Here is a 27,347-nt window from a genome sequence, read left to right as displayed (position 1 = left end):
ACAGTGTAAAATGTTCACATTTTTATCATAATGCAAAATATGTATAAAACTAAACAAAAGTTTCTATACACCTTAAATTTCGCTAAAATTTTATTCTAATTTGATATTGATGAGACGTTCCAAATACATTCTAAATAACCCAGTTTTTTAATTCTTCGATAAAATAGAACTTACTACTCATGTTTACAACTATGTTATACATAATGTAAAGTAGAAAACCCTTTTTTCACATTAACTTTTAGCTACGACCAAACCACAAGTAAAGCACTGGTTCTCGTCTGATCACCAAAGTTAAGCCTTGTTGGGGGAAGTTAGTACTTAGATGGGTGACTGCCTAGGAATACTTCCTGTTGTAGATTTTTTTGAGTGATATCTGTTATAAATATGTAAATCAAATAAAAAACAAATGCATAAATATTCAAAACTCAAAAAGCCACTGTTCAAAACATTCTTGTTTTTGTAACATCAAAGAAACTTATAAAAGAAGTTACAACTTCCATTTTAGATTTAGTTTTACATAATATTTGTCAAATGTGTTATTAATTGAATAATTCAAATAATTATTCAACAATTAATTTTTTCATCGATAAAAGACAAATTCAAACTCATCCTTAATAGTATTTTATAAATAATGTAAACCTTAAAACACTTCTTTCTTACTTTATCAAATACCTACCAGCATACTGCAAAAGAAAAATAGTTCTTTATCAAATCAACAAAAATAAGCCTTATTCGGAAATAAAGTAGTAGGAGGGCTGACTACCGTGGAATATTGATTTTTAGATACTTCTAACAAAATAAGAAATATTGATCATTAAAATAAATACATAAGTTATGCATTAGTATACCAAAATGAAAGCATCCACAGTGTAAAATGTTCACATTTTATCATAATGCAAAATATGTATAAAACTAAACAAAACTTTCTATACACCTTAAATTTCGCTAAAATTTTATTCTAATTTGATATTGATGAGACGTTCCAAATACATTCTAAATAACCTAGTTTTTAATTCTTCGATAAAATAGAACTTACTACTCATGTTTACAACTATGTTATACATAATGTAAAGTAGAAAACCCTTTTCACATTAACTTTTAGCTATGACCAAACCACAAGTAAAGCACTGGTTCTCGTCTGATCACCAAAGTTAAGCCTTGTTGGGGGAAGTTAGTACTTAGATGGGTGACTGCCTAGGAATACTTCCTGTTGTAGATTTTTGAGTCATATCTGTTATAAATATGTAAATCAAATCAAAACAAATGCATAAATATTCAAAACTCAAAAGCCACTGTTGAAAACATTCTTGTTTTGTAACATCAAAGAAACTTATAAAAGAAGTTACAACTTCCTTTTTAGATTTAGTTTTACATAATATTTGTCAAATGTCTTATTAATTGGATAATTCAAATAATTACTCAACAATTAATTTTTTTCATCGATAAAAGACAAATTCAAACTCATGCTTAATAGTATTTTATAAATAATGTAAACCTTAAAACACTTCTTTCTTACTTTATCAAATACCTACCAGCATACTGCAAAAAGAAAAATAGTTCTTTATCAAATCAAGAAAAATAAGCCTTATTCCGGAAATAAAGTAGTAGGAGGGCTGACTACCGTGGAATATTGATTTTTAGATACTTCTAACAAAATAAGAAATATTGATCATTAAAATAAATACATAAGTTATGCATTAGTATACCAAAATGAAAGCATCCACAGTGTAAAATGTTCACATTTTTATCATAATGCAAAATATGTATAAAACTAAACAAAACTTTCTATACACCTTAAATTTCGCTAAAATTTTATTCTAATTTGATATTGATGAGACGTTCCAAATACATTCTAAATAACCCAGTTTTTTAATTCTTCGATAAAATAGAACTTACTACTCATGTTTACAACTATGTTATACATAATGTAAAGTAGAAAACCCTTTTTCACATTAACTTTTAGCTACGACCAAACCACAAGTAAAGCACTGGTTCTCGTCTGATCACCAAAGTTAAGCCTTGTTGGGGGAAGTTAGTACTTAGATGGGTGACTGCCTAGGAATACTTCCTGTTGTAGATTTTTTTGAGTCATATCTGTTATAAATATGTAAATCAAATCAAAACAAATGCATAAATATTCAAAACTCAAAAGCCACTGTTCAAAACATTCTTGTTTTTGTAACATCAAAGAAACTTATAAAAAGTTACAACTTCCTTTTAGATTTAGTTTTACTTAATATTTGTCAAATGTGTTATTAATTGGATAATTCAAATAAATACTCAACAATTAATTTTTTTCATCGATAAAAGACAAATTCAAACTCATGCTTAATAGTATTTTATAAATAATGTAAACCTTAAAACACTTCTTTCTTACTTCATTAAATACCTACCAGCATACAGCAAAAAGACAAATAGTTCTTTATCAAATCAACAAAAATAAGCCTTATTCGGGAAATAAAGTAGTAAGAGGGCTTACTACCATGGAATATTGATTTTTAGATACTTCTAACAAAATAAGAAATATTGATCATTAAATAAATACATAAATTATGCATTAGTATTCCAAAATGAAAGCATCCAGAGTGTAAAATGTTCACATTTTTATCATAATTCAAAATATGTATAAAACTAAACAAAAGTTTCTATACACCTTAAATTTCGCTAAAATTTTATTCTAATTTGATATTGATGAGACGTTCCAAATACATTCTAAATAACCCAGTTCTTTTAATTCTTCAATAAAATAGAACTTACTACTCATGTTTACAACTATGTTATACATAATGTAAAGTAGAAAACCCTTTTTTCACATTAACTTTTAGCTACGACCAAACCACAAGTAAAGCACTGGTTCTCGTCTGATCACCAAAGTTAAGCCTTGTTGGGGGAAGTTAGTACTTAGATGGGTGACTGCCTAGGAATACTTCCTGTTGTAGACTTTTTTGAGTCATATCTGTTATAAATATGTAAATCAAAAATCAAAAACAAATGCATAAATATTCAAAACTCGAAAAGCCACTGTTCGAAACATTCTTGTTTTTGTAACATCAAAGAAACTTATAAAAGAAGTTACAACTTTCTTTTTAGATTTAGTTTTACATAATATTTGTCAAATGTCTTATTAATTGAATAATTCAAATAATTATTCAACAATTAATTTTTCATCGATAAAAGACAAATTCAAAGTCATCTTAATAGTATTTTATAAATAATGTAAACCTTAAAACACTTCTTTCTTACTTTATCAAATACCTACCAGCATACTGCAAAAGAAAAATAGTTCTTTATCAAATCAAGAAAAATAAGCCTTATTCGAAATAAAGTAGTAGGAGGGCTGACTACCGTGGAATATTGATTTTAGATACTTCTAACAAAATAAGAAATATTGATCATTAAAATAAATACATAAGTTATGCATTAGTATACCAAAATGAAAGCATCCACAGTGTAAAATGTTCACATTTTTATCATAATGCAAAATATGTATAAAACTAAACAAAAGTTTCTATACACCTTAAATTTCGCTAAAATTTTATTCTAATTTGATATTGATGAGACATTCCAAATACATTCTAAATAACCAGTTTTTAATTCTTCGATAAAATAGAACTTACTACTCATGTTTACAACTATGTTATACATAATGTAAAGTAGAAAACCCTTTTTCACATTAACTTTTAGCTACTGACCAAACCACAAGTAAAGCACTGGTTCTCGTCTGATCACCAAAGTTAAGCCTTGTTGGGGGAAGTTAGTACTTAGATGGGTGACTGCCTAGGAATACTTCCTGTTGTAGATTTTTTGAGTCATATCTGTTATAAATATGTAAATCAAATCAAAACAAATGCATAAATATTCAAAACTCGAAAAGCCACTGTTGAAACATTCTTGTTTTGTAACATCAAAGAAACTTATAAAAGAAGTTACAACTTCCTTTTTAGATTTAGTTTTACATAATATTTGTCAAATGTCTTATTAATTGAATAATTCAAATAATTATTCAACAATTAATTTTTTCATCGATAAAGACAAATTCAAAGTCATCCTTAATAGTATTTTATAAATAATGTAAACCTTAAAACACTTCTTTCTTACTTTATCAAATACCTACCAGCATACTGCAAAAAGAAAAATAGTTCTTTATCAAATCAAGAAAAATAAGCCTTATTCGGGAAATAAAGTAGTAGGAGGGCTGACTACCGTGGAATATTGATTTTTAGATACTTCTAACAAAATAAGAAATATTGATCATTAAAATAAATACATAAGTTATGCATTAGTATACCAAAATGAAAGCATCCACAGTGTAAAATGTTCACATTTTTATCATAATGCAAAATATGTATAAAACTAAACAAAAGTTTCTATACACCTTAAATTTCGCTAAAATTTTATTCTAATTTGATATTGATGAGACGTTCCAAATACATTCTAAATAACCCAGTATTTTAATTCTTTGATAAAATAGAACTTACTACTCATGTTTACAACTATGTTATACATAATGTAAAGTAGAAAACCCTTTTTTCACATTAACCTTTAGCTACGACCAAACCACAAGTAAAGCACTGGTTCTCGTCTGATCACCAAAGTTAAGCCTTGTTGGGGGAAGTTAGTACTTAGATGGGTGACTGCCTAGGAATACTTCCTGTTGTAGATTTTTTATGAGTCATATCTGTTATAAATATGTAAATCAAATTAAAAACAAATGCATAAATATTCCAAACTCAAAAAGCAACTGTTCGAAATATTCTTGTTTTTGTAACATCAAAGAAACTTATAAAAGAAGTTACAACTTCATTTTTCGATTTACTTTTACATAATATTTGTCAAATGTGTTATTAATTGGATAATTCAAATAATTATTCAACAATTAATTTTTTCATCGATAAAAGACAAATTCAAACTCATGCTTAATAGTATTTTATAAATAATGTAAACCTTAAAACACTTCTTTCTTACTTTATCAAATACCTACCAGCATACTGCAAAAAAAAAATAGTTCTTTATCAAATCAAGAAAAATAAGCCTTATTCCGGAAATAAAGTAGTAGGAGGGCTGACTACCGTGGAATATTGATTTTTAGATACTTCTAACAAAATAAGAAATATTGATCATTAAAATAAATACATAAGTTATGCATTAGTATACCAAAATGAAAGCATCCACAGTGTAAAATGTTCACATTTTTATCATAATGCAAAATATGTATAAAACTAAACAAAAGTTTCTATACACCTTAAATTTCGCTAAAATTTTATTCTAATTTGATATTGATGAGACGTTCCAAATACATTCTAAATAACCCAGTTTTTTAATTCTTCGATAAAATAGAACTTACTACTCATGTTTACAACTATGTTATACATAATGTAAAGTAGAAAACCCTTTTTTCACATTAACTTTTAGCTACGACCAAACCACAAGTAAAGCACTGGTTCTCGTCTGATCACCAAAGTTAAGCCTTGTTGGGGGAAGTTAGTACTTAGATGGGTGACTGCCTAGGAATACTTCCTGTTGTAGATTTTTTTGAGTCATATCTGTTATAAATATGTAAATCAAATCAAAAACAAATGCATAAATATTCAAAAAAAAGCCACTGTTCAAAACATTCTTGTTTTTGTAACATCAAAGAAACTTATAAAAGAAGTTACAACTTCCTTTTTAGATTTAGTTTTACTTAATATTTGTCAAATGTGTTATTAATTGGATAATTCAAATAAATACTCAACAATTAATTTTTTTCATCGATAAAAGACAAATTCAAACTCATGCTTAATAGTATTTTATAAATAATGTAAACCTTAAAACACTTCTTTCTTACTTCATTAAATACCTACCAGCATACAGCAAAAAGACAAATAGTTCTTTATCAAATCAACAAAAATAAGCCTTATTCGGGAAATAAAGTAGTAAGAGGGCTTACTACCATGGAATATTGATTTTTAGATGTTCTGTTCAGGTGCCATGCATGATGCATGCTTGGGCTACCATGTCTCTCAAGTTATGATTCTGAGCACAGGCAAAGATTTCTGCAGTGTTGGCGATTCGGTAACTTTCTTAACTCTGTCCAAATACGTTATGCGTTGACGGCCTCGTGCTCTTTTCCTTCGATTTTTCCTTGCAGCGCAACACATTTGAGGCCTTCCTTCGAACTACGTGGCCAAATAATTCTAGAAGTTGTCTCTCATTATTTACGGAGTAGTTCTCTCTTAACACCGGCTCTTCTCATAACCTCTTCATTTGAGACGTGATCAATAAATGACACTTTCAACATCCTTCTCAAAACCACATTTCTGCTGCTTCTAAGTTTTTTCTCGAGGTCAGCAGTTAGAGTCCAGGCTTCACAGCCGTAAGTCAAGATTGACCAAATGTAGCAGCATTTGTTCGCATTTTAGTGGCATTGAAGTTTCGTTGACAAAGATGGATGAAGTCTTGAAATTTCAATTTTGCAACAGCAATTCTTTCTTCACTTCCTTTTTGCATCACATCGGTCGTCAGCAGACTTCCAAAGGTAGTTGAAGCTTTCCTTCTCCTCAATATGGTCGTTGCCAATTCTCAAGTAACAGTGGGGCTTTTCTGCAAGTTTGCTGACTACCATCGATTTGGTTTTATCACAGTTGATAGTCAGGCCCATTTCAGCTTTCGCTTCCACATTTGGTCTAATAGTGCTTGCAATTGAATTCTTCAGTGGTTGCAATCAAAACAGTGTCATCCGCATATCGAAGATTATTGAAATTCACACGCCAACCTTCAGTCCGACCATGCTATGATGGTGCGGATCATCACTGTAAAGATTAAAACACTCGGGAGATTGGACGCAACCTTGTCGTAAACCACGCGAGATTTGTATCCAAACCGAAGAATATCTTCCACTCGGATGGCCGCTTCCTGATTCCAGTACAAATTTCTGATCAATTGAATGTCTTTCCCATCAATGCTGAGTTCTTGCAGAAGTTTCAGGAGCTTCTCGTGCTGAACTAAGAACGCTTTAACGTATCGATGAAACATAGGAACACCACTTGTTGATGTTGAATAGCCCTCTCAAGCATCGAAGAGTGAAAATGGCGTTCCTTGTGCCTTTATCGGGCATAAAACCAAACTGCTCATCTGCGATCTCAGGCAAAAGTTTTGTTCTGACTCGTTCAAGAATGATGGTGAGGAAAGTTTCACAGAGTGGCTCATAATACTGATGGTACGATGGTCCTTGCACTCGGTATAACGCCGGGTTTCTTAGGCAGCGCAATGAAGACCGAGCGAAGAAAGTCGTCTGGAAGTTCACCGGTATCATATGCGTGATTGAGTATCGTGTGCAGCAATTTTATTCCTTCTTCACCCATTGCCACAATAACTCAACGGGACATCGTCTGGGCCCAATGCCTTGCCTTTCTTCATCTTCCTAATGGCATTCCGGATCTCATCTTTCGTTATCTCAGGACCATCGATGTTAGCCTCGATGTGTGGTGGTTCGCCTCGATTATCGTGAAACAGTTCAGTGATGTAACGCTCATCTGCCGAAATGCCACGAGGTTCTGTCAGCATGACTCCAGTTTCGAACGAATACAACCACTTCTGTTGTTACTTCTTTTCCCTGTTAGCTTCCTGACCTTATCAAATGTCTCGTTTGAGTTTGTGCAGCCCTTTGTTCCATCTCTTAGCATTCTTTATTCAGCCAGGCCTCTTTAAAGCTTTATTACATTTTCTAACGGATCTCTGGCATAGCTCAATATATTGCACTTCATTTCTGTTCTTTAGAAGCCTCCAGCGTTCCATCAACTTCAAAATCTCCTCAGTCATCCAGTTCTTGCCAAATTTCAGCTTCTTCTTCTCAGGCAAACTCATCTCGGCCGCCTCTTTGAGGGCATCTCGAACCACATGCCATAGTTCTGCTTTCGGAGTACTCAGGTCAAGTCTTTCAGTTAATCTTCTTTTGAACTCACACCTGGTATTATCATTCTTCAGTTCTTTGTACTCTAATTGCTTCTTTCGGTTGCTTTTCTTCTCGTTCTTCAGCCGAAGTTTCATTGTCAAAACAACGGGATTATGGTCACTGTTGCAGTCTGCCCCAGGGTAAGTCTTTGAGTTAAAAACCGAATTGCGAAATCGTTCATTGATTGTGATAAAATCGATTTGGTTGCGCTACGGTCACCTGGGCTAATCCACATTATAAGCGCCTTGGATGATGCTTAAACCATGTGTTGGTGATGACTTGTCCGTTACGGTTGCACCAATCCACAAACCGGTTGCCACGCTCATTCTCGTCTGAGGCCAAAGGACCCCAATCTTTCCGTCCCTATCTGCACCAACTTTTGCATTGAGGTCACCCATCAAAATCTTGATGTCAGCAGATTTGCATTGGCAGTAAGCCTCATCAACAGTTTCATAGAATTTCTCAACTTCTTCATCATCAGCGTCCGATGTTGGCGCATATACTTGAATGATGCTCACATTGAATGGGTTTCCCTTCAGCTGACCAAGATGACGGTCAGACAGAGCCAATATACCCAAAGTACACTTTGATGTATGCTTGTCTAAGATCACTGCAACTCCTTTTTCATGTTTCTGGCCACCTGAGTATATCACCGTACAATTTTCGCGTCTCAGCATTCCTGCTCCAGTCCATCGCACTTCACTCAATCCAAAAACGTTTATCCGTAACCTGTCCATCTCCTGAACAACATTATCTAGCCTGCCCGCTCGGAATAATGTCCTCACATTCCATGTTGCAATTCTTGTTATTACGCGATTGCTTCTAGTAGCTGGATGACGGTCGGTCGTGACCTGAAGCCCATCACGAATCCTACGATTTTTAGATACTTCTAACAAAATAAGAAATATTGATCATTAAATAAATACATAAATTATGCATTAGTATTCCAAAATGAAAGCATCCAGAGTGTAAAATGTTCACATTTTTATCATAATTCAAAATATGTATAAAACTAAACAAAAGTTTCTATACACCTTAAATTTCGCTAAAATTTTATTCTAATTTGATATTGATGAGACGTTCCAAATACATTCTAAATAACCCAGTTTTTTAATTCTTCGATAAAATAGAACTTACTACTCATGTTTACAACTATGTTATACATAATGTAAAGTAGAAAACCCTTTTTTCACATTAACTTTTAGCTACGACCAAACCACAAGTAAAGCACTGGTTCTCGTCTGATCAGCAAAGTTAAGCCTTGTTGGGGGAAGTTAGTACTTAGATGGGTGACTGCCTAGGAATACTTCCTGTTGTAGATTTTTTTGAGTCATATCTGTTATAAATATGTAAATCAAATCAAAAACAAATGCATAAATATTCAAAACTCAAAAAGCCACTGTTCAAAACATTCTTGTTTTTGTAACATCAAAGAAACTTATAAAAGAAGTTACAACTTCCTTTTTAGATTTAGTTTTACATAATATTTGTCAAATGTGTTATTAATTGGATAATTCAAATAAATATTCAACAATTAATTTTTTTCATCGATAAAAGACAAATTCAAACTCATGCTTAATAGTATTTTATAAATAATGTAAACCTTAAAACACTTCTTTCTTACTTTATCAAATACCTACCAGCATACTGCAAAAAGAAAAATAGTTCTTTATCAAATCAACAAAAATAAGCCTTATTCCGGAAATAAAGTAGTAGGAGGGCTGACTACCGTGGAATATTGATTTTTAGATACTTCTAACAAAATAAGAAATATTGATCATTAAAATAAATACATAAGTTATGCATTAGTATACCAAAATGAAAGCATCCACAGTGTAAAATGTTCACATTTTTATCATAATGCAAAATATGTATAAAACTAAACAAAAGTTTCTATACACCTTAAATTTCGCTAAAATTTTATTCTAATTTGATATTGATGAGACGTTCCAAATACATTCTAAATAACCCAGTTTTTATTTCTTCGATAAAATAGAACTTACTACTCATGTTTACAACTATGTTATACATAATGTAAAGTAAAAACCTTTTTTACATTAACTTTTAGCTACGACCAAACCACAAGTAAAGCACTGGTTCTCGTCTGATCACCAAAGTTAAGCCTTGTTGGGGGAAGTTAGTACTTAGATGGGTGACTGCCTAGGAATACTTCCTGTTGTAGATTTTTTGAGTCATATCTGTTATAAATATGTAAATCAAATCAAAACAAATGCATAAATATTCAAAACTCGAAAAGCCACTGTTCAAACATTCTTGTTTTTGTAACATCAAAGAAACTTGTAAAAGAAGTTACAACTTCATTTTAGATTTAGTTTTACATAATATTTGTCAAATGTGTTATTAATTGAATAATTCAAATAATTATTCAACAATTAATTTTTTCATCGATAAAAGACAAATTCAAAGTCATCCTTAATAGTATTTTATAAATAATGTAAACCTTAAAACACTTCTTTCTTACTTTATCAAATACCTACCAGCATACTGCAAAAGAAAAATAGTTCTTTATCAAATCAAGAAAAATAAGCCTTATTCGGAAATAAAGTAGTAGGAGGGCTGACTACCGTGGAATATTGATTTTAGATACTTCTAACAAAATAAGAAATATTGATCATTAAAATAAATACATAAGTTATGCATTAGTATACCAAAATGAAAGCATCCACAGTGTAAAATGTTCACATTTTTATCATAATGCAAAATATGTATAAAACTAAACAAAAGTTTCTATACACCTTAAATTTCGCTAAAATTTTATTCTAATTTGATATTGATGAGACGTTCCAAATACATTCTAAATAACCCAGTTTTTAATTCTTCGATAAAATAGAACTTACTACTCATGTTTACAACTATGTTATACATAATGTAAAGTAGAAAACCCTTTTTTCACATTAACTTTTAGCTACGACCAAACCACAAGTAAAGCACTGGTTCTCGTCTGATCACCAAAGTTAAGCCTTGTTGGGGGAAGTTAGTACTTAGATGGGTGACTGCCTAGGAATACTTCCTGTTGTAGATTTTTTTGAGTGATATCTGTTATAAATATGTAAATCAAATAAAAAACAAATGCATAAATATTCAAAACTCGAAAAGCCACTGTTCGAAACATTCTTGTTTTTGTAACATCAAAGAAACTTGTAAAAGAAGTTACAACTTCATTTTAGATTTAGTTTTACATAATATTTGTCAAATGTCTTATTAATTGAATAATTCAAATAATTATTCAACAATTAATTTTTTTCATCGATAAAAGACAAATTCAAAGTCATCCTTAATAGTATTTTATAAATAATGTAAACCTTAAAACACTTCTTTCTTACTTTATCAAATACCTACCAGCATACTGCAAAAGAAAAATAGTTCTTTATCAAATCAAGAAAAATAAGCCTTATTCCGAAATAAAGTAGTAGGAGGGCTGACTACCGTGGAATATTGATTTTTAGATACTTCTAACAAAATAAGAAATATTGATCATTAAAATAAATACATAAGTTATGCATTAGTATACCAAAATGAAAGCATCCAGAGTGTAAAATGTTCACATTTTTATCATAATGCAAAATATGTATAAAACTAAACAAAAGTTTCTATACACCTTAAATTTCGCTAAAATTTTATTCTAATTTGATATTGATGAGACGTTCCAAATACATTCTAAATAACAGTTTTTTAATTCTTCGATAAAATAGAACTTACTACTCATGTTTACAACTATGTTATACATAATGTAAAGTAGAAAACCCTTTTTCACATTAACTTTTAGCTACGACCAAACCACAAGTAAAGCACTGGTTCTCGTCTGATCACCAAAGTTAAGCCTTGTTGGGGGAAGTTAGTACTTAGATGGGTGACTGCCTAGGAATACTTCCTGTTGTAGATTTTTTGAGTCATATCTGTTATAAATATGTAAATCAAATCAAAACAAATGCATAAATATTCAAAACTCGAAAAGCCACTGTTCAAAACATTCTTGTTTTGTAACATCAAAGAAACTTATAAAAGAAGTTACAACTTCATTTTTAGATTTAGTTTTACATAATATTTGTCAAATGTCTTATTAATTGAATAATTCAAATAATTATTCAACAATTAATTTTTTCATCGATAAAAGACAAATTCAAAGTCATCCTTAATAGTATTTTATAAATAATGTAAACCTTAAAACACTTCTTTCTTACTTTATCAAATACCTACCAGCATACTGCAAAAGAAAAATAGTTCTTTATCAAATCAAGAAAAATAAGCCTTATTCGAAAATAAAGTAGTAGGAGGGCTGACTACCGTGGAATATTGATTTTTAGATACTTCTAACAAAATAAGAAATATTGATCATTAAAATAAATACATAAGTTATGCATTAGTATACCAAAATGAAAGCATCCACAGTGTAAAATGTTCACATTTTTATCATAATGCAAAATATGTATAAAACTAAACAAAAGTTTCTATACACCTTAAATTTCGCTAAAATTTTATTCTAATTTGATATTGATGAGACGTTCCAAATACATTCTAAATAACCCAGTTTTTTTATTTCTTCGATAAAATAGAACTTACTACTCATGTTTACAACTATGTTATACATAATGTAAAGTAGAAAACGCTTTTTTAACATTAACTTTTAGCCACGACCAAACCACAAGTAAAGCACTGGTTCTTGTCTGATCACCAAAGTTAAGCCTTGTTGGGGGAAGTTAGTACTTAGATGGGTGACTGCCTAGGAATACTTCCTGTTGTAGATTTTTTTGAGTCATATCTGTTATAAATATGTAAATCAAATCAAAAACAAATGCATAAATATTCAAAACTCGAAAAGCCACTGTTCGAAACATTCTTGTTTTTGTAACATCAAAGAAACTTGTAAAAGAAGTTACAACTTCATTTTTAGATTTAGTTTTACATAATATTTGTCAAATGTGTTATTAATTGGATAATTCAAATAATTATTCAACAATTAATTTTTTTCATCGATAAAAGACAAATTCAAACTCATGCTTAATAGTATTTTATAAATAATGTAAACCTTAAAACACTTCTTTCTTACTTTATCAAATACCTACCAGCATACTGCAAAAAAAAAATAGTTCTTTATCAAATCAAGAAAAATAAGCCTTATTCGGAAATAAAGTAGTAGGAGGGCTGACTACCGTGGAATATTGATTTTTAGATACTTCTAACAAAATAAGAAATATTGATCATTAAAATAAATACATAAGTTATGCATTAGTATACCAAAATGAAAGCATCCACAGTGTAAAATGTTCACATTTTTATCATACTGCAAAATATGTATAAAACTAAACAAAAGTTTCTATACACCTTAAATTTCGCTAAAATTTTATTCTAATTTGATATTGATGAGACGTTCCAAATACATTCTAAATAACCCAGTTTTTTTAATTCTTCGATAAAATAGAACTTACTACTCATGTTTACAACTATGTTATACATAATGTAAAGTAGAAAACCCTTTTTCACATTAACTTTTAGCTACGACCAAACCACAAGTAAAGCACTGGTTCTCGTCTGATCACCAAAGTTAAGCCTTGTTGGGGGAAGTTAGTACTTAGATGGGTGACTGCCTAGGAATACTTCCTGTTGTAGATTTTTTTGAGTGATATCTGTTATAAATATGTAAATCAAATAAAAAACAAATGCATAAATATTCAAAACTCGAAAAGCCACTGTTCGAAACATTCTTGTTTTTGTAACATCAAAGAAACTTGTAAAAGAAGTTACAACTTCATTTTAGATTTAGTTTTATAATATTTGTCAAATGTCTTATTAATTGAATAATTCAAATAATTATTCAACAATTAATTTTTTTCATCGATAAAAGACAAATTCAAAGTCATCCTTAATAGTATTTTATAAATAATGTAAACCTTAAAACACTTCTTTCTTACTTTATCAAATACCTACCAGCATACTGCAAAAAGAAAAATAGTTCTTTATCAAATCAAGAAAAATAAGCCTTATTCGGGAAATAAAGTAGTAGGAGGGCTGACTACCGTGGAATATTGATTTTTAGATACTTCTAACAAAATAAGAAATATTGATCATTAAAATAAATACATAAGTTATGCATTAGTATACCAAAATGAAAGCATCCACAGTGTAAAATGTTCACATTTTATCATAATGCAAAATATGTATAAAACTAAACAAAACTTTCTATACACCTTAAATTTCGCTAAAATTTTATTCTAATTTGATATTGATGAGACGTTCCAAATACATTCTAAATAACCCAGTTTTTTAATTCTTCGATAAAATAGAACTTACTACTCATGTTTACAACTATGTTATACATAATGTAAAGTAGAAAACCCTTTTTCACATTAACTTTTAGCTACGACCAAACCACAAGTAAAGCACTGGTTCTCGTCTGATCACCAAAGTTAAGCCTTGTTGGGGGAAGTTAGTACTTAGATGGGTGACTGCCTAGGAATACTTCCTGTTGTAGACTTTTTTGAGTCATATCTGTTATAAATATGTAAATCAAATCAAAACAAATGCATAAATATTCAAAACTCGAAAAGCCACTGTTCGAAACATTCTTGTTTTTGTAACATCAAAGAAACTTATAAAAGAAGTTACAACTTCCTTTTTAGATTTAGTTTTACATAATATTTGTCAAATGTCTTATTATATGAATAATTCAAATAATTATTCAACAATTAATTTTTTTCATCGATAAAAGACAAATTCAAAGTCATCGTTAATAGTATTTTATAAATAATGTAAACCTTAAAACACTTCTTTCTTACTTTATCAAATACCTACCAGCATACTGCAAAAAGAAAAATAGTTCTTTATCAAATAAAGAAAAATAAGCCTTATTCCGGAAATAAAGTAGTAGGAGGGCTGACTACCGTGGAATATTGATTTTTAGATACTTCTAACAAAATAAGAAATATTGATCATTAAAATAAATACATAAGTTATGCATTAGTATACCAAAATGAAAGCATCCAGAGTGTAAAATGTTCACATTTTTATCATAATGCAAAATATGTATAAAACTAAACAAAAGTTTCTATACACCTTAAATTTCGCTAAAATTTTATTCTAATTTGATATTGATGAGACGTTCCAAATACATTCTAAATAACCCAGTTTTTAATTCTTCGATAAAATAGAACTTACTACTCATGTTTACAACTATGTTATACATAATGTAAAGTAAAAAACCATTTTTTCACATTAACTTTTAGCTACGACCAAACCACAAGTAAAGCACTGGTTCTCGTCTGATCACCAAAGTTAAGCCTTGTTGGGGGAAGTTAGTACTTAGATGGGTGACTGCCTAGGAATACTTCCTGTTGTAGATTTTTTTGAGTCATATCTGTTATAAATATGTAAATCAAATCAAAAACAAATGCATAAATATTCAAAACTCGAAAAGCCACTGTTCGAAAATTCTTGTTTTTGTAACATCAAAGAAACTTATAAAAGAAGTTACAACTTCATTTTTAGATTTAGTTTTACATAATATTTGTCAAATGTGTTATTAATTGGATAATTCAAATAAATATTCAACAATTAATTTTTTTCATCGATAAAAGACAAATTCAAACTCATGCCTAATAGTATTTTATAAATAATGTAAATCTTAAAACACTTCATTCTTACTTCATTAAATACCTACCAGCATACAGCAAAAAGAAAAATAGTTCTTTATCAAATCACCAAAATTAAGCCTTATGGGAAAATAAAGTAGTAAGAGGCTGACTACCATGGAATATTGATTTTTAGATACTTCTAACAAAATAAGAAATATTGATCATTAAAATAAATACATAAATTATGCATTAGTATTCCAAAATGAAAGCATCCAGAGTGTAAAATGTTCACATTTTTATCATAATTCAAAATATGTATAAAACTAAACAAAAGTTTCTATACACCTTAAATTTCGCTAAAATTTTATTCTAATTTGATATTGATGAGACGTTCCAAATACATTCTAAATAACCCAGTTTTTTAATTCTTCGATAAAATAGAACTTACTACTCATGTTTACAACTATGTTATACATAATGTAAAGTAAAAAACCATTTTTTCACATTAACTTTTAGCTACGACCAAACCACAAGTAAAGCACTGGTTCTCGTCTGATCACCAAAGTTAAGCCTTGTTGGGGGAAGTTAGTACTTAGATGGGTGACTGCCTAGGAATACTTCCTGTTGTAGATTTTTTTGAGTCATATCTGTTATAAATATGTAAATCAAATCAAAAACAAATGCATAAATATTCAAAACTCGAAAAGCCACTGTTCGAAAATTCTTGTTTTTGTAACATCAAAGAAACTTATAAAAGAAGTTACAACTTCATTTTTAGATTTAGTTTTACATAATATTTGTCAAATGTGTTATTAATTGGATAATTCAAATAAATATTCAACAATTAATTTTTTTCATCAATAAAAGACAAATTCAAACTCATGCTTAATAGTATTTTATAAATAATGTAAACCTTAAAACACTTCTTTCTTACTTTATCAAATATCTACCAGCATACTGCAAAAAGAAAAATAGTTCTTTATCAAATCAACAAAAATAAGCCTTATTCCGGAAATAAAGTAGTAGGAGGGCTGACTACCGTGGAATATTGATTTTTAGATACTTCTAACAAAATAAGAAATATTGATCATTAAAATAAGTACATAAGTTATGCATTAGTGTACCAAAATGAAAGCATCCACAGTGTAAAATGTTCACATTTTTATCATAATTCAAAATATGTATAAAACTAAACAAAAGTTTCTATACACCTTAAATTTTGCTAAAATTTTATTCTAATTTGATATTGATGAGACATTCCAAATACATTCTAAATAACCCAGTTTTTTTAATTCTTCGATAAAATAGAACTTACTACTTATGTTTACAACTATGTTATACATAATGTAAAGTACAAAACCCTTTTTTCACATTAACTTTTAGCTACGACCAAACCACAAGTAAAGCACTGGTTCTTGTCTGATCACCAAAGTTAAGCCTTGTTGGGGGAAGTTAGTACTTAGATGGGTGACTGCCTAGGAATACTTCCTGTTGTAGATTTTTTTGAGTGATATCTGTTATAAATATGTAAATCAAATCAAAACCAAATGCATAAATATTCAAAACTCGAAAAGCCACTGTTCGAAACATTCTTGTTTTTGTAACATCAAAGAAACTTGTAAAAGAAGTTACAACTTCCTTTTTAGATTTAGTTTTACATAATATTTGTCAAATGTGTTATTAATTGGATAATTCAAATAAATACTCCACAATTAATTTTTTTCATCGATAAAAGACAAATTCAAACTCATGCCTAATAGTATTTTATAAATAATGTAAACCTTAAAACACTTCTTTCTTACTTCATTAAATACCTACCAGCATACAGCAAAAAGAAAAATAGTTCTTTATCAAATCAACAAAAATAAGCCTTATTCGGGAAATAAAGTAGTAAGAAGGCTGACTACCATGGAATATTGATTTTTAGATACTTCTAACAAAATAAGAAATATTGATCATTAAAATAAATACATAAATTATTCATTAGTATTCCAAAATGAAAGCATCCAGAGTGTAAAATGTTCACATTTTTATCATAATTCAAAATATGTATAAAACTAAACAAAAGTTTCTATACACCTTAAATTTCGCTAAAATTTTATTCTAATTTGATATTGATGAGACGTTCCAAATACATTCTAAATAACCTAGTTTTTTTAATTCTTCGATAAAATAGAACTTACTACTCATGTTTACAACTATGTTATACATAATGTAAAGTAGAAAACCCTTTTTTCACATTAACTGTTAGCTATGACCAAACCACAAGTAAAGCACTGGTTCTCGTCTGATCACCAAAGTTAAGCCTTGTTGGGGGAAGTTAGTACTTAGATGGGTGACTGCCTAGGAATACTTCCTGTTGTAGATTTTTTTGAGTCATATCTGTTATAAATATGTAAATCAAATCAAAAACAAATGCATAAATATTCAAAACTCAAAAAGCCACTGTTCAAAACATTCTTGTTTTTTTAACATCAAAGAAACTTATAAAAGAAGTTACAACTTCCTTTTTAGATTTAGTTTTACATAATATTTGTCAAATGTGTTATTAATTGGATAATTCAAATAAATATTCAACAATTAATTTTTTTCATCGATAAAAGACAAATTCAAACTCATGCTTAATAGTATTTTATAAATAATGTAAACCTTAAAACACTTCTTTCTTACTTTATTAAATACCTACCAGCATACAGCAAAAAGAAAAATAGTTCTTTATCAAATCAACAAAAATAAGCCTTATTCGGGAAATAAAGTAGTAAGAGGGCTGACTACCATGGAATATTGATTTTTAGATACTTCTAACAAAATAAGAAATATTGATCATTAAAATAAATACATAAGTTATGCATTAGTATACCAAAATGAAAGCATCCACAGTGTAAAATGTTCACATTTTTATCATAATTCAAAATATGTATAAAACTAAACAAAAGTTTCTATACACCTTAAATTTCGCTAAAATTTTATTCTAATTTGATATTGATGAGACATTCCAAATACATTCTAAATAACCCAGTTTTTTTAATTCTTCGATAAAATAGAACTTACTACTCATGTTTACAACTATGTTATACATAATGTAAAGTAGAAAACCCTTTTTTCACATTAACTTTTAGCTACGACCAAACCACAAGTAAAGCACTGGTTCTCGTCTGATCACCAAAGTTAAGCCTTGTTGGGGGAAGTTAGTACTTAGATGGGTGACTGCCTAGGAATACTTCCTGTTGTAGATTTTTTTGAGTCATATCTGTTATAAATATGTAAATCAAATCAAAAACAAATGCATAAATATTCAAAACTCAAAAAGCCACTGTTCAAAACATTCTTGTTTTTGTAACATCAAAGAAACTTATAAAAGAAGTTACAACTTCCTTTTTAGATTTAGTTTTACATAATATTTGTCAAATGTGTTATTAATTGGATAATTCAAATAAATACTCAACAATTAATTTTTTTCATCGATAAAAGACAAATTCAAACTCATGCTTAATAGTATTTTATAAATAATGTAAACCTTAAAACACTTCTTTCTTACTTCATTAAATACCTACCAGCATACAGCAAAAAGAAAAATAGTTCTTTATCAAATCAACAAAAATAAGCCTTATTCGGGAAATAAAGTAGTAAGAGGGCTGACTACCATGGAATATTGATTTTTAGATACTTCTAACAAAATAAGAAATATTGATCATTAAAATAAATACATAAATTATTCATTAGTATTCCAAAATGAAAGCATCCAGAGTGTAAAATGTTCACATTTTTATCATAATTCAAAATATGTATAAAACTAAACAAAAGTTTCTATACACCTTAAATTTCGCTAAAATTTTATTCTAATTTGATATTGATGAGACGTTCCAAATACATTCTAAATAACCCAGTTTTTTTAATTCTTCGATAAAATAGAACTTACTACTCATGTTTACAACTATGTTATACATAATGTAAAGTAAAAAACCCTTTTTTCACATTAACTTTTAGCTACGACCAAACCACAAGTAAAGCACTGGTTCTTGTCTGATCACCAAAGTTAAGCCTTGTTGGGGGAAGTTAGTACTTAGATGGGTGACTGCCTAGGAATACTTCCTGTTGTAGATTTTTTTTAGTCATATCTGTTATAAATATGTAAATCAAATCAAAAACAAATGCATAAATATTCAAAACTCGAAAAGCCACTGTTCGAAAATTCTTGTTTTTGTAACATCAAAGAAACTTATAAAAGAAGTTACAACTTCCTTTTTAGATTTAGTTTTACATAATATTTGTCAAATGTGTTATTAATTGGATAATTCAAATAAATACTCAACAATTAATTTTTTTCATCGATAAAAGACAAATTTAAACTCATGCTTAATAGTATTTTATAAATAATGTAAACCTTAAAACACTTCGTTCTTACTTCATTAAATACCTACCAGCATACAGCAAAAAGAAAAATAGTTCTTTATCAAATCAACAAAAATAAGCCTTATTCGGGAAATAAAGTAGTAAGAGGGCTGACTACCATGGAATATTGATTTTTAGATACTTCTAACAAAATAAGAAATATTGATCATTAAAATAAATACATAAATTATTCATTAGTATTCCAAAATGAAAGCATCCAGAGTGTAAAATGTTCACATTTTTATCATAATTCAAAATATGTATAAAACTAAACAAAAGTTTCTATACACCTTAAATTTCGCTAAAATTTTATTCTAATTTGATATTGATGAGACGTTCCAAATACATTCTAAATAACCCAGTTTTTTAATTCTTCGATAAAATAGAACTTACTACTCATGTTTACAACTATGTTATACATAATGTAAAGTAAAAAACCATTTTTTCACATTAACTTTTAGCTACGACCAAACCACAAGTAAAGCACTGGTTCTCGTCTGATCACCAAAGTTAAGCCTTGTTGGGGGAAGTTAGTACTTAGATGGGTGACTGCCTAGGAATACTTCCTGTTGTAGATTTTTTTGAGTCATATCTGTTATAAATATGTAAATCAAATCAAAAACAAATGCATAAATATTCAAAACTCGAAAAGCCACTGTTCGAAAATTCTTGTTTTGTAACATCAAAGAAACTTATAAAAGAAGTTACAACTTCATTTTTAGATTTAGTTTTACATAATATTTGTCAAATGTGTTATTAATTGGATAATTCAAATAAATATTCAACAATTAATTTTTTTCATCGATAAAAGACAAATTCAAACTCATGCTTAATAGTATTTTATAAATAATGTAAACCTTAAAACACTTTCTTACTTCATTAAATACCTACCAGCATACAGCAAAAGAAAAATAGTTCTTTATCAAATCAACAAAAATAAGCCTTATTCGAAATAAAGTAGTAAGGGCTGACTACCATGGAATATTGATTTTTAGATACTTCTAACAAAATAAGAAATATTGATCATTAAAATAAATACATAAATTATTCATTAGTATTCCAAAATGAAAGCATCCAGAGTGTAAAATGTTCACATTTTTATCATAATTCAAAATATGTATAAAACTAAACAAAAGTTTCTATACACCTTAAATTTCGCTAAAATTTTATTCTAATTTGATATTGATGAGACGTTCCAAATACATTCTAAATAACCCAGTTTTTAATTCTTCGATAAAATAGAACTTACTACTCATGTTTACAACTATGTTATACATAATGTAAAGTAAAAACCCTTTTCACATTAACTTTTAGCTACGACCAAACCACAAGTAAAGCACTGGTTCTCGTCTGATCACCAAAGTTAAGCCTTGTTGGGGGAAGTTAGTACTTAGATGGGTGACTGCCTAAGAATACTTCCTGTTGTAGATTTTTTTTAGTCATATCTGTTATAAATATGTAAATCAAATCAAAACAAATGCATAAATATTCAAAACTCGAAAAGCCACTGTTCGAAAATTCTTGTTTTGTAACATCAAAGAAACTTATAAAAGAAGTTACAACTTCCTTTTTAGATTTAGTTTTACATAATATTTGTCAAATGTGTTATTAATTGGATAATTCAAATAAATACTCAACAATTAATTTTTTTCATCGATAAAAGACAAATTTAAACTCATGCTTAATAGTATTTTATAAATAATGTAAACCTTAAAACACTTCGTTCTTACTTCATTAAATACCTACCATACAGCAAAAAGAAAAATAGTTCTTTATCAAATCAACAAAAATAAGCCTTATTCGGGAAATAAAGTAGTAAGAGGGCTGACTACCATGGAATATTGATTTTTAGATACTTCTAACAAAATAAGAAATATTGATCATTAAAATAAATACATAAATTATTCATTAGTATTCCAAAATGAAAGCATCCAGAGTGTAAAATGTTCACATTTTTATCATAATTCAAAATATGTATAAAACTAAACAAAAGTTTCTATACACCTTAAATTTCGCTAAAATTTTATTCTAATTTGATATTGATGAGACGTTCCAAATACATTCTAAATAACCCAGTTTTTAATTCTTCGATAAAATAGAACTTACTACTCATGTTTACAACTATGTTATACATAATGTAAAGTAAAAACCCTTTTCACATCAACTTTTAGCTACGACCAAACCACAAGTAAAGCACTGGTTCTCGTCTGATCACCAAAGTTAAGCCTTGTTGGGGGAAGTTAGTACTTAGATGGGTGACTGCCTAGGAATACTTCCTGTTGTAGATTTTTTTGAGTCATATCTGTTATAAATATGTAAATCAAATCAAAAACAAATGCATAAATATTCAAAACTCGAAAAGCCACTGTTGAAAATTCTTGTTTTGTAACATCAAAGAAACTTATAAAAGAAGTTACAACTTCATTTTTAGATTTAGTTTTACATAATATTTGTCAAATGTGTTATTAATTGGATAATTCAAATAAATATTCAACAATTAATTTTTTTCATCGATAAAAGACAAATTCAAACTCATGCTTAATAGTATTTTATAAATAATGTAAACCTTAAAACACTTCTTTCTTACTTTATCAAATACCTACCAGCATACTGCAAAAAAAAATAGTTCTTTATCAAATCAACAAAAATAAGCCTTATTCCGGAAATAAAGTAGTAGGAGGGCTGACTACCGTGGAATATTGATTTTTAGATACTTCTAACAAAATAAGAAATATTGATCATTAAAATAAGTACATAAGTTATGCATTAGTGTACCAAAATGAAAGCATCCACAGTGTAAAATGTTCACATTTTATCATAATTCAAAATATGTATAAAACTAAACAAAAGTTTCTATACACCTTAAATTTCGCTAAAATTTTATTCTAATTTGATATTGATGAGACATTCCAAATACATTCTAAATAACCCAGTTTTTTTAATTCTTCGATAAAATAGAACTTACTACTCATGTTTACAACTATGTTATACATAATGTAAAGTAGAAAACCCTTTTCACATTATCTTTTAGCTACGACCAAACCACAAGTAAAGCACTGGTTCTCGTCCTGATCACCAAAGTTAAGCCTTGTTGGGGAAGTTAGTACTTAGATGGGTGACTGCCTAGGAATACTTCCTGTTGTAGATTTTTTGAGTCATATCTGTTATAAATATGTAAATCAAATCAAAACAAATGCATAAATATTTAAAACTCAAAAGCCACTGTTCAAAACATTCTTGTTTTTGTAACATCAAAGAAACTTATAAAAAGTTACAACTTCCTTTTTAGATTTAGTTTTACATAATATTTGTCAAATGTGTTATTAATTGGATAATTCAAATAAATATTCAACAATTAATTTTTTTCATCGATAAAAGACAAATTCAAACTCATGCTTAATAGTATTTTATAAATAATGTAAACCTTAAAACACTTCTTTCTTACTTTATCAAATACCTACCAGCATACTGCAAAAAGAAAAATAGTTCTTTATCAAATCAACAAAAATAAGCCTTATTCCGGAAATAAAGTAGTAGGAGGGCTGACTACCGTGGAATATTGATTTTTAGATACTTCTAACAAAATAAGAAATATTGATCATTAAAATAAGTACATAAGTTATGCATTAGTGTACCAAAATGAAAGCATCCACAGTGTAAAATGTTCACATTTTTATCATAATTCAAAATATGTATAAAACTAAACAAAAGTTTCTATACACCTTAAATTTCGCTAAAATTTTATTCTAATTTGATATTGATGAGACATTCCAAATACATTCTAAATAACCCAGTTTTTTTATTTCTTCGATAAAATAGAACTTACTACTCATGTTTACAACTATGTTATACATAATGTAAAGTAGAAAACCCTTTTTTAACATTAACTTTTAGCTACGACCAAACCACAAGTAAAGCACTGGTTCTTGTCTGATCACCAAAGTTAAGCCTTGTTGGGGGAAGTTAGTACTTAGATGGGTGACTGCCTAGGAATACTTCCTGTTGTAGATTTTTTTGAGTCATATCTGTTATAAATATGTAAATCAAATCAAAAACAAATGCATAAATATTCAAAACTCAAAAAGCCACTGTTCAAAACATTCTTGTTTTTGTAACATCAAAGAAACTTATAAAAGAAGTTACAACTTCCTTTTTAGATTTAGTTTTACATAATATTTGTCAAATGTGTTATTAATTGGATAATTCAAATAAATATTCAACAATTAATTTTTTTCATCGATAAAAGACAAATTCAAACTCATGCTTAATAGTATTTTATAAATAATGTAAACCTTAAAACACTTCTTTCTTACTTTATCAAATACCTACCAGCATACAGCAAAAAGAAAAATAGTTCTTTATCAAATCAACAAAAATAAGCCTTATTCAGGAAATAAAAGAGTAGGAGGTCTGACTACCATGGAATATTGATTTTTAGATACTTCTAACAAAATAAGAAATATTGATCATTAAAATAAATACATAAGTTATGCATTAGTATTCCAAAATGAAAGCAACCAGAGTGTAAAATGTTCACATTTTTAAAAAACACTTGAGAAAAACGACGATTTTTTTGAGAGCAAACATGTTTCGACATTATCAGAATGCCATCTTCAGTGCAGAATGGTTAGTGTTAAGTAATATGATACGTAATATGATATGAATAAGTTAATTACAATGAATAGGATTATGATTCAGTTACTAAATATAAAATATTTACAAAAAAGGCAAAGAAAAATAAGTATTAAGAACTTATAACAAAAAATGTTATTATAAAGTAAATATAGTATTGTAGTGGTGAACTTGGATATTTAAATCGGGATTAGTTTTATTAATGTGTAGAGCTTCCTTTATTTTGAGTGAGAAAGTGGATTGATCACTGTCGATGATTTTAAAACAGGAAGGTGAGAATTTGTTTTTACATGAAGGAGAGGCTTGAAGATGTTTGTAGATAGTGGAGTTTTTGTCTGTGTGAGTATGTTCCTTTATCCTGGTAGATAATTGGCGAGAAGTTTCACCAATATAGCGGGAATTACATCCCGCACATGAAAATTGATAAACTACCATAGATTTGGAAAGTTCAGGAAGTGGGTCTTTAAACGAAAATAAAGATTTTATTTTAAAAGGTGCGAAAATAAGTTTAACGTCAATGTCAGTGCAGTAGGGTTTAATGATTTGTGTGAGTTTGCGTTGTGTGTGTCGTGAGTAATCACCTATGTAAGGTAGTTTGAAATAACGTTTATTGTCAGGTTGTTGTATATCGTTAGTGTTAGTTGTGGCGTTAGATGAGTCAGTGCTTATCTTGTTGTCCAAATAGTGTTGTATAGTGTTGTTGATGAAATGAAAAGGAAAAGAATTACGTTGGAGAGTGAATATTAGTTTCTTTAAATCACGTTGAAAGCCGATGTCTGTGTTGTTAAGTTTCCGTGCTCTGTCGGTCAGTGTTCGTATCAGTCCAATTTTGTAATTTAATGGTGTGAAACTAAAAAGTTAGTCAGTAGTCCTGTATAAGTTGGTTTGTGGTACGTAGAGGTCATACAGTTTTCATGTGATTTAGTTAGTAAGATGTCAAGAAAGGGTAACTGATTGTCTTGTTCGGTTTCGTATGTAAAGTTTATGTTTTGATGTTGTTTGTTGATGTATTCGTAAAGAGTAATGCTTCGTCTTTGTTATGAAAAATACAAAAATGTCGTCAACGTATCTGCGGTAAAATAAAGGTTTGTTGTTGCTGTAGTTATTTAACCAGTTTCGTTCGTGAAAACCCATGAAAATGTTGGCTAGAATGGGTGCCAAGGGTGAGCCCATACTTACCCCGTCAATTTGGTCGTAGTACTTACCGTTAAATAAAAAATGAGTCTCGGCCGTAGCGATGTTAAACAATAGTTTTAGTTCTGTTCTGTTCATTTTGAATGTAGGGTTATTGGTAAAATTATCATGGAAAGGTTTCCTTGTCGAATTTTCGAAATTATGAAAAGCTTACAATTAAGAAACGCAAGGCTGAACTTGATGTCGCCTTCCTTAAAGATTGCAATTCACTTGGAGTTTTTCCAAAGTTCCTGTGTTTTCCACTGCCTAATGTTGACAATCGAGATACATACCACATTCGAAAGCGTTTACTACGAACTACGATAACGAAGAGATCTAAAGAACTACGGACACTGGATAGGGACCTGACGAACAAAACAGAAGAAATCAAAAGCTTTCTTAACCCAATTGACTGGCATATCTTGAATAAAGCCCTCAAAAAGAATGTCGACAAACAACTAAACAAAATATTTTCGACACACCGTAAGAAACTAAATAATTTGACCAAAACAAGGCTATACCATTCACTCACAAAGACACTGTCACCAACCTATCATCTGTAAAGTTAGCGAAGATGAACTTAATGCTCTAAAAACGGTCTCAACTTCAGCATCAAACCTCCAAAATCCACTCCTCCGACATTCTGGCAACATTCGAACGAATCCACTATTCATTAAGAAATAAACTTATCAAACAAGAGGACTATTCAATACTAAAAACGGAACTTGGTCACTTGGCACACACGTACGTAACTTCCTACCATCCAACTCCTAAAGACCTGAAGAAACATAAAATTCTAAGGAACATTCATAATAATGACAAAATCATTGTTCTTAAACCTGACAAAGGCAATGGTGTAGTCATTATGGATCGTCAGGTATATACATTAACTCTTGCCTCACTATAATTAACAATTTATCTAAGTTCAAACCACTCGATCATGATCCTACAATTTCCCGTGAAGCAAAATTACAACGACTGCTACGTAACTTAAAGAAAAAGAACTCTATTAACGAAAAATCATTTCAAGAAATGTACCCTAGAGGTTCACAGCCAGCTCGATTATATGGTTTACCTAAACTTCATAAATTAAACAATATCAATGACATACCTCCTATCAGACCTATAAATTCTTCAATCAATTCGTATAACTACAAATTAGCCAAATACCTCAGCTCTTTACTCCAACCCCTAATACCTAATGACCATTCTGCTAAAGATTCTTTTAGTTTTGTCGATGATTTTTTATCTTTTAACACTAACGCTCCACATGACAAATTCTTTATTTCTTTTGACGTTGAAAGCCTTTTTACCAACATACCACTGACCGAAACCATAGACATTGCTATTGATTTAATTTTTACCAATAACCCTACATTCAAAATGAACAGAACAGAACTAAAACTATTGTTTAACATCGCTACGGCCGAGACTCATTTTTTATTTAACGTTAAGTACTACGACCAAATTGACGGGGTAAGTATGGGCTCACCCTTGGCACCCATTCTAGCCAACATTTTCATGGGTTTTCACGAACGAAACTGGTTAAATAACTACAGCAACAACAAACCTTTATTTTACCGCAGATACGTTGACGAGTGGGATGGAAAGAACAAAGAACTCAGGCA

General features: G+C 29.3%; 21 non-coding genes and 4 pseudogenes across 21 annotated transcripts; all 25 read left to right on the top strand.

Annotated features, from left to right (window-relative positions):
- Positions 1–240: 240 nt before the first annotated feature.
- Positions 241–359, top strand: LOC124458632. Its single transcript, XR_006953325.1, has one exon. It is a non-coding gene; the product is annotated as a 5S ribosomal RNA (ribosomal RNA).
- A 741-nt stretch (positions 360–1,100) lies between these two features.
- On the top strand, positions 1,101–1,219 carry LOC124458586. The gene has a single exon (XR_006953298.1). It is a non-coding gene; the product is annotated as a 5S ribosomal RNA (ribosomal RNA).
- Positions 1,220–1,961: 742 nt separating this feature from the next.
- Positions 1,962–2,080, top strand: LOC124458620. The gene has a single exon (XR_006953324.1). It is a non-coding gene; the product is annotated as a 5S ribosomal RNA (ribosomal RNA).
- Positions 2,081–2,823: 743 nt separating this feature from the next.
- Positions 2,824–2,942, top strand: LOC124458590. Its single transcript, XR_006953302.1, has one exon. It is a non-coding gene; the product is annotated as a 5S ribosomal RNA (ribosomal RNA).
- A 740-nt stretch (positions 2,943–3,682) lies between these two features.
- On the top strand, positions 3,683–3,802 carry LOC124458617 (annotated as a pseudogene).
- Positions 3,803–4,544: 742 nt separating this feature from the next.
- Positions 4,545–4,663, top strand: LOC124458608. Its single transcript, XR_006953319.1, has one exon. It is a non-coding gene; the product is annotated as a 5S ribosomal RNA (ribosomal RNA).
- Positions 4,664–5,410: 747 nt separating this feature from the next.
- LOC124458597 lies at positions 5,411–5,529 on the top strand. Its single transcript, XR_006953308.1, has one exon. It is a non-coding gene; the product is annotated as a 5S ribosomal RNA (ribosomal RNA).
- A 3,607-nt stretch (positions 5,530–9,136) lies between these two features.
- Positions 9,137–9,255, top strand: LOC124458619 (annotated as a pseudogene).
- Positions 9,256–9,999: 744 nt separating this feature from the next.
- LOC124458585 lies at positions 10,000–10,118 on the top strand. Its single transcript, XR_006953297.1, has one exon. It is a non-coding gene; the product is annotated as a 5S ribosomal RNA (ribosomal RNA).
- Positions 10,119–10,857: 739 nt separating this feature from the next.
- On the top strand, positions 10,858–10,976 carry LOC124458573. Its single transcript, XR_006953285.1, has one exon. It is a non-coding gene; the product is annotated as a 5S ribosomal RNA (ribosomal RNA).
- A 742-nt stretch (positions 10,977–11,718) lies between these two features.
- On the top strand, positions 11,719–11,837 carry LOC124458561. The gene has a single exon (XR_006953273.1). It is a non-coding gene; the product is annotated as a 5S ribosomal RNA (ribosomal RNA).
- Positions 11,838–12,580: 743 nt separating this feature from the next.
- Positions 12,581–12,699, top strand: LOC124458622 (annotated as a pseudogene).
- A 746-nt stretch (positions 12,700–13,445) lies between these two features.
- On the top strand, positions 13,446–13,564 carry LOC124458549. The gene has a single exon (XR_006953262.1). It is a non-coding gene; the product is annotated as a 5S ribosomal RNA (ribosomal RNA).
- A 743-nt stretch (positions 13,565–14,307) lies between these two features.
- LOC124458589 lies at positions 14,308–14,426 on the top strand. Its single transcript, XR_006953301.1, has one exon. It is a non-coding gene; the product is annotated as a 5S ribosomal RNA (ribosomal RNA).
- Positions 14,427–15,172: 746 nt separating this feature from the next.
- Positions 15,173–15,291, top strand: LOC124458673. The gene has a single exon (XR_006953361.1). It is a non-coding gene; the product is annotated as a 5S ribosomal RNA (ribosomal RNA).
- Positions 15,292–16,036: 745 nt separating this feature from the next.
- Positions 16,037–16,155, top strand: LOC124458662. The gene has a single exon (XR_006953350.1). It is a non-coding gene; the product is annotated as a 5S ribosomal RNA (ribosomal RNA).
- A 748-nt stretch (positions 16,156–16,903) lies between these two features.
- LOC124458611 lies at positions 16,904–17,022 on the top strand. Its single transcript, XR_006953322.1, has one exon. It is a non-coding gene; the product is annotated as a 5S ribosomal RNA (ribosomal RNA).
- Positions 17,023–17,771: 749 nt separating this feature from the next.
- On the top strand, positions 17,772–17,890 carry LOC124458584. The gene has a single exon (XR_006953296.1). It is a non-coding gene; the product is annotated as a 5S ribosomal RNA (ribosomal RNA).
- Positions 17,891–18,639: 749 nt separating this feature from the next.
- On the top strand, positions 18,640–18,758 carry LOC124458650. The gene has a single exon (XR_006953339.1). It is a non-coding gene; the product is annotated as a 5S ribosomal RNA (ribosomal RNA).
- A 749-nt stretch (positions 18,759–19,507) lies between these two features.
- LOC124458610 lies at positions 19,508–19,626 on the top strand. The gene has a single exon (XR_006953321.1). It is a non-coding gene; the product is annotated as a 5S ribosomal RNA (ribosomal RNA).
- Positions 19,627–20,373: 747 nt separating this feature from the next.
- On the top strand, positions 20,374–20,492 carry LOC124458638. Its single transcript, XR_006953328.1, has one exon. It is a non-coding gene; the product is annotated as a 5S ribosomal RNA (ribosomal RNA).
- A 734-nt stretch (positions 20,493–21,226) lies between these two features.
- LOC124458583 lies at positions 21,227–21,345 on the top strand. The gene has a single exon (XR_006953295.1). It is a non-coding gene; the product is annotated as a 5S ribosomal RNA (ribosomal RNA).
- A 738-nt stretch (positions 21,346–22,083) lies between these two features.
- On the top strand, positions 22,084–22,202 carry LOC124458543. Its single transcript, XR_006953256.1, has one exon. It is a non-coding gene; the product is annotated as a 5S ribosomal RNA (ribosomal RNA).
- A 741-nt stretch (positions 22,203–22,943) lies between these two features.
- Positions 22,944–23,062, top strand: LOC124458623 (annotated as a pseudogene).
- A 744-nt stretch (positions 23,063–23,806) lies between these two features.
- LOC124458609 lies at positions 23,807–23,925 on the top strand. Its single transcript, XR_006953320.1, has one exon. It is a non-coding gene; the product is annotated as a 5S ribosomal RNA (ribosomal RNA).
- Positions 23,926–27,347: the final 3,422 nt, after the last annotated feature.

Source organism: Xenia sp. Carnegie-2017, unplaced genomic scaffold, assembly GCF_021976095.1.
Source record: "Xenia sp. Carnegie-2017 unplaced genomic scaffold, XeniaSp_v1 HiC_scaffold_6, whole genome shotgun sequence".
Classification (NCBI taxonomy): domain Eukaryota; kingdom Metazoa; phylum Cnidaria; class Anthozoa; order Malacalcyonacea; family Xeniidae; genus Xenia; species Xenia sp. Carnegie-2017.
This window is presented reverse-complemented; position numbering and strand designations above follow the sequence as displayed.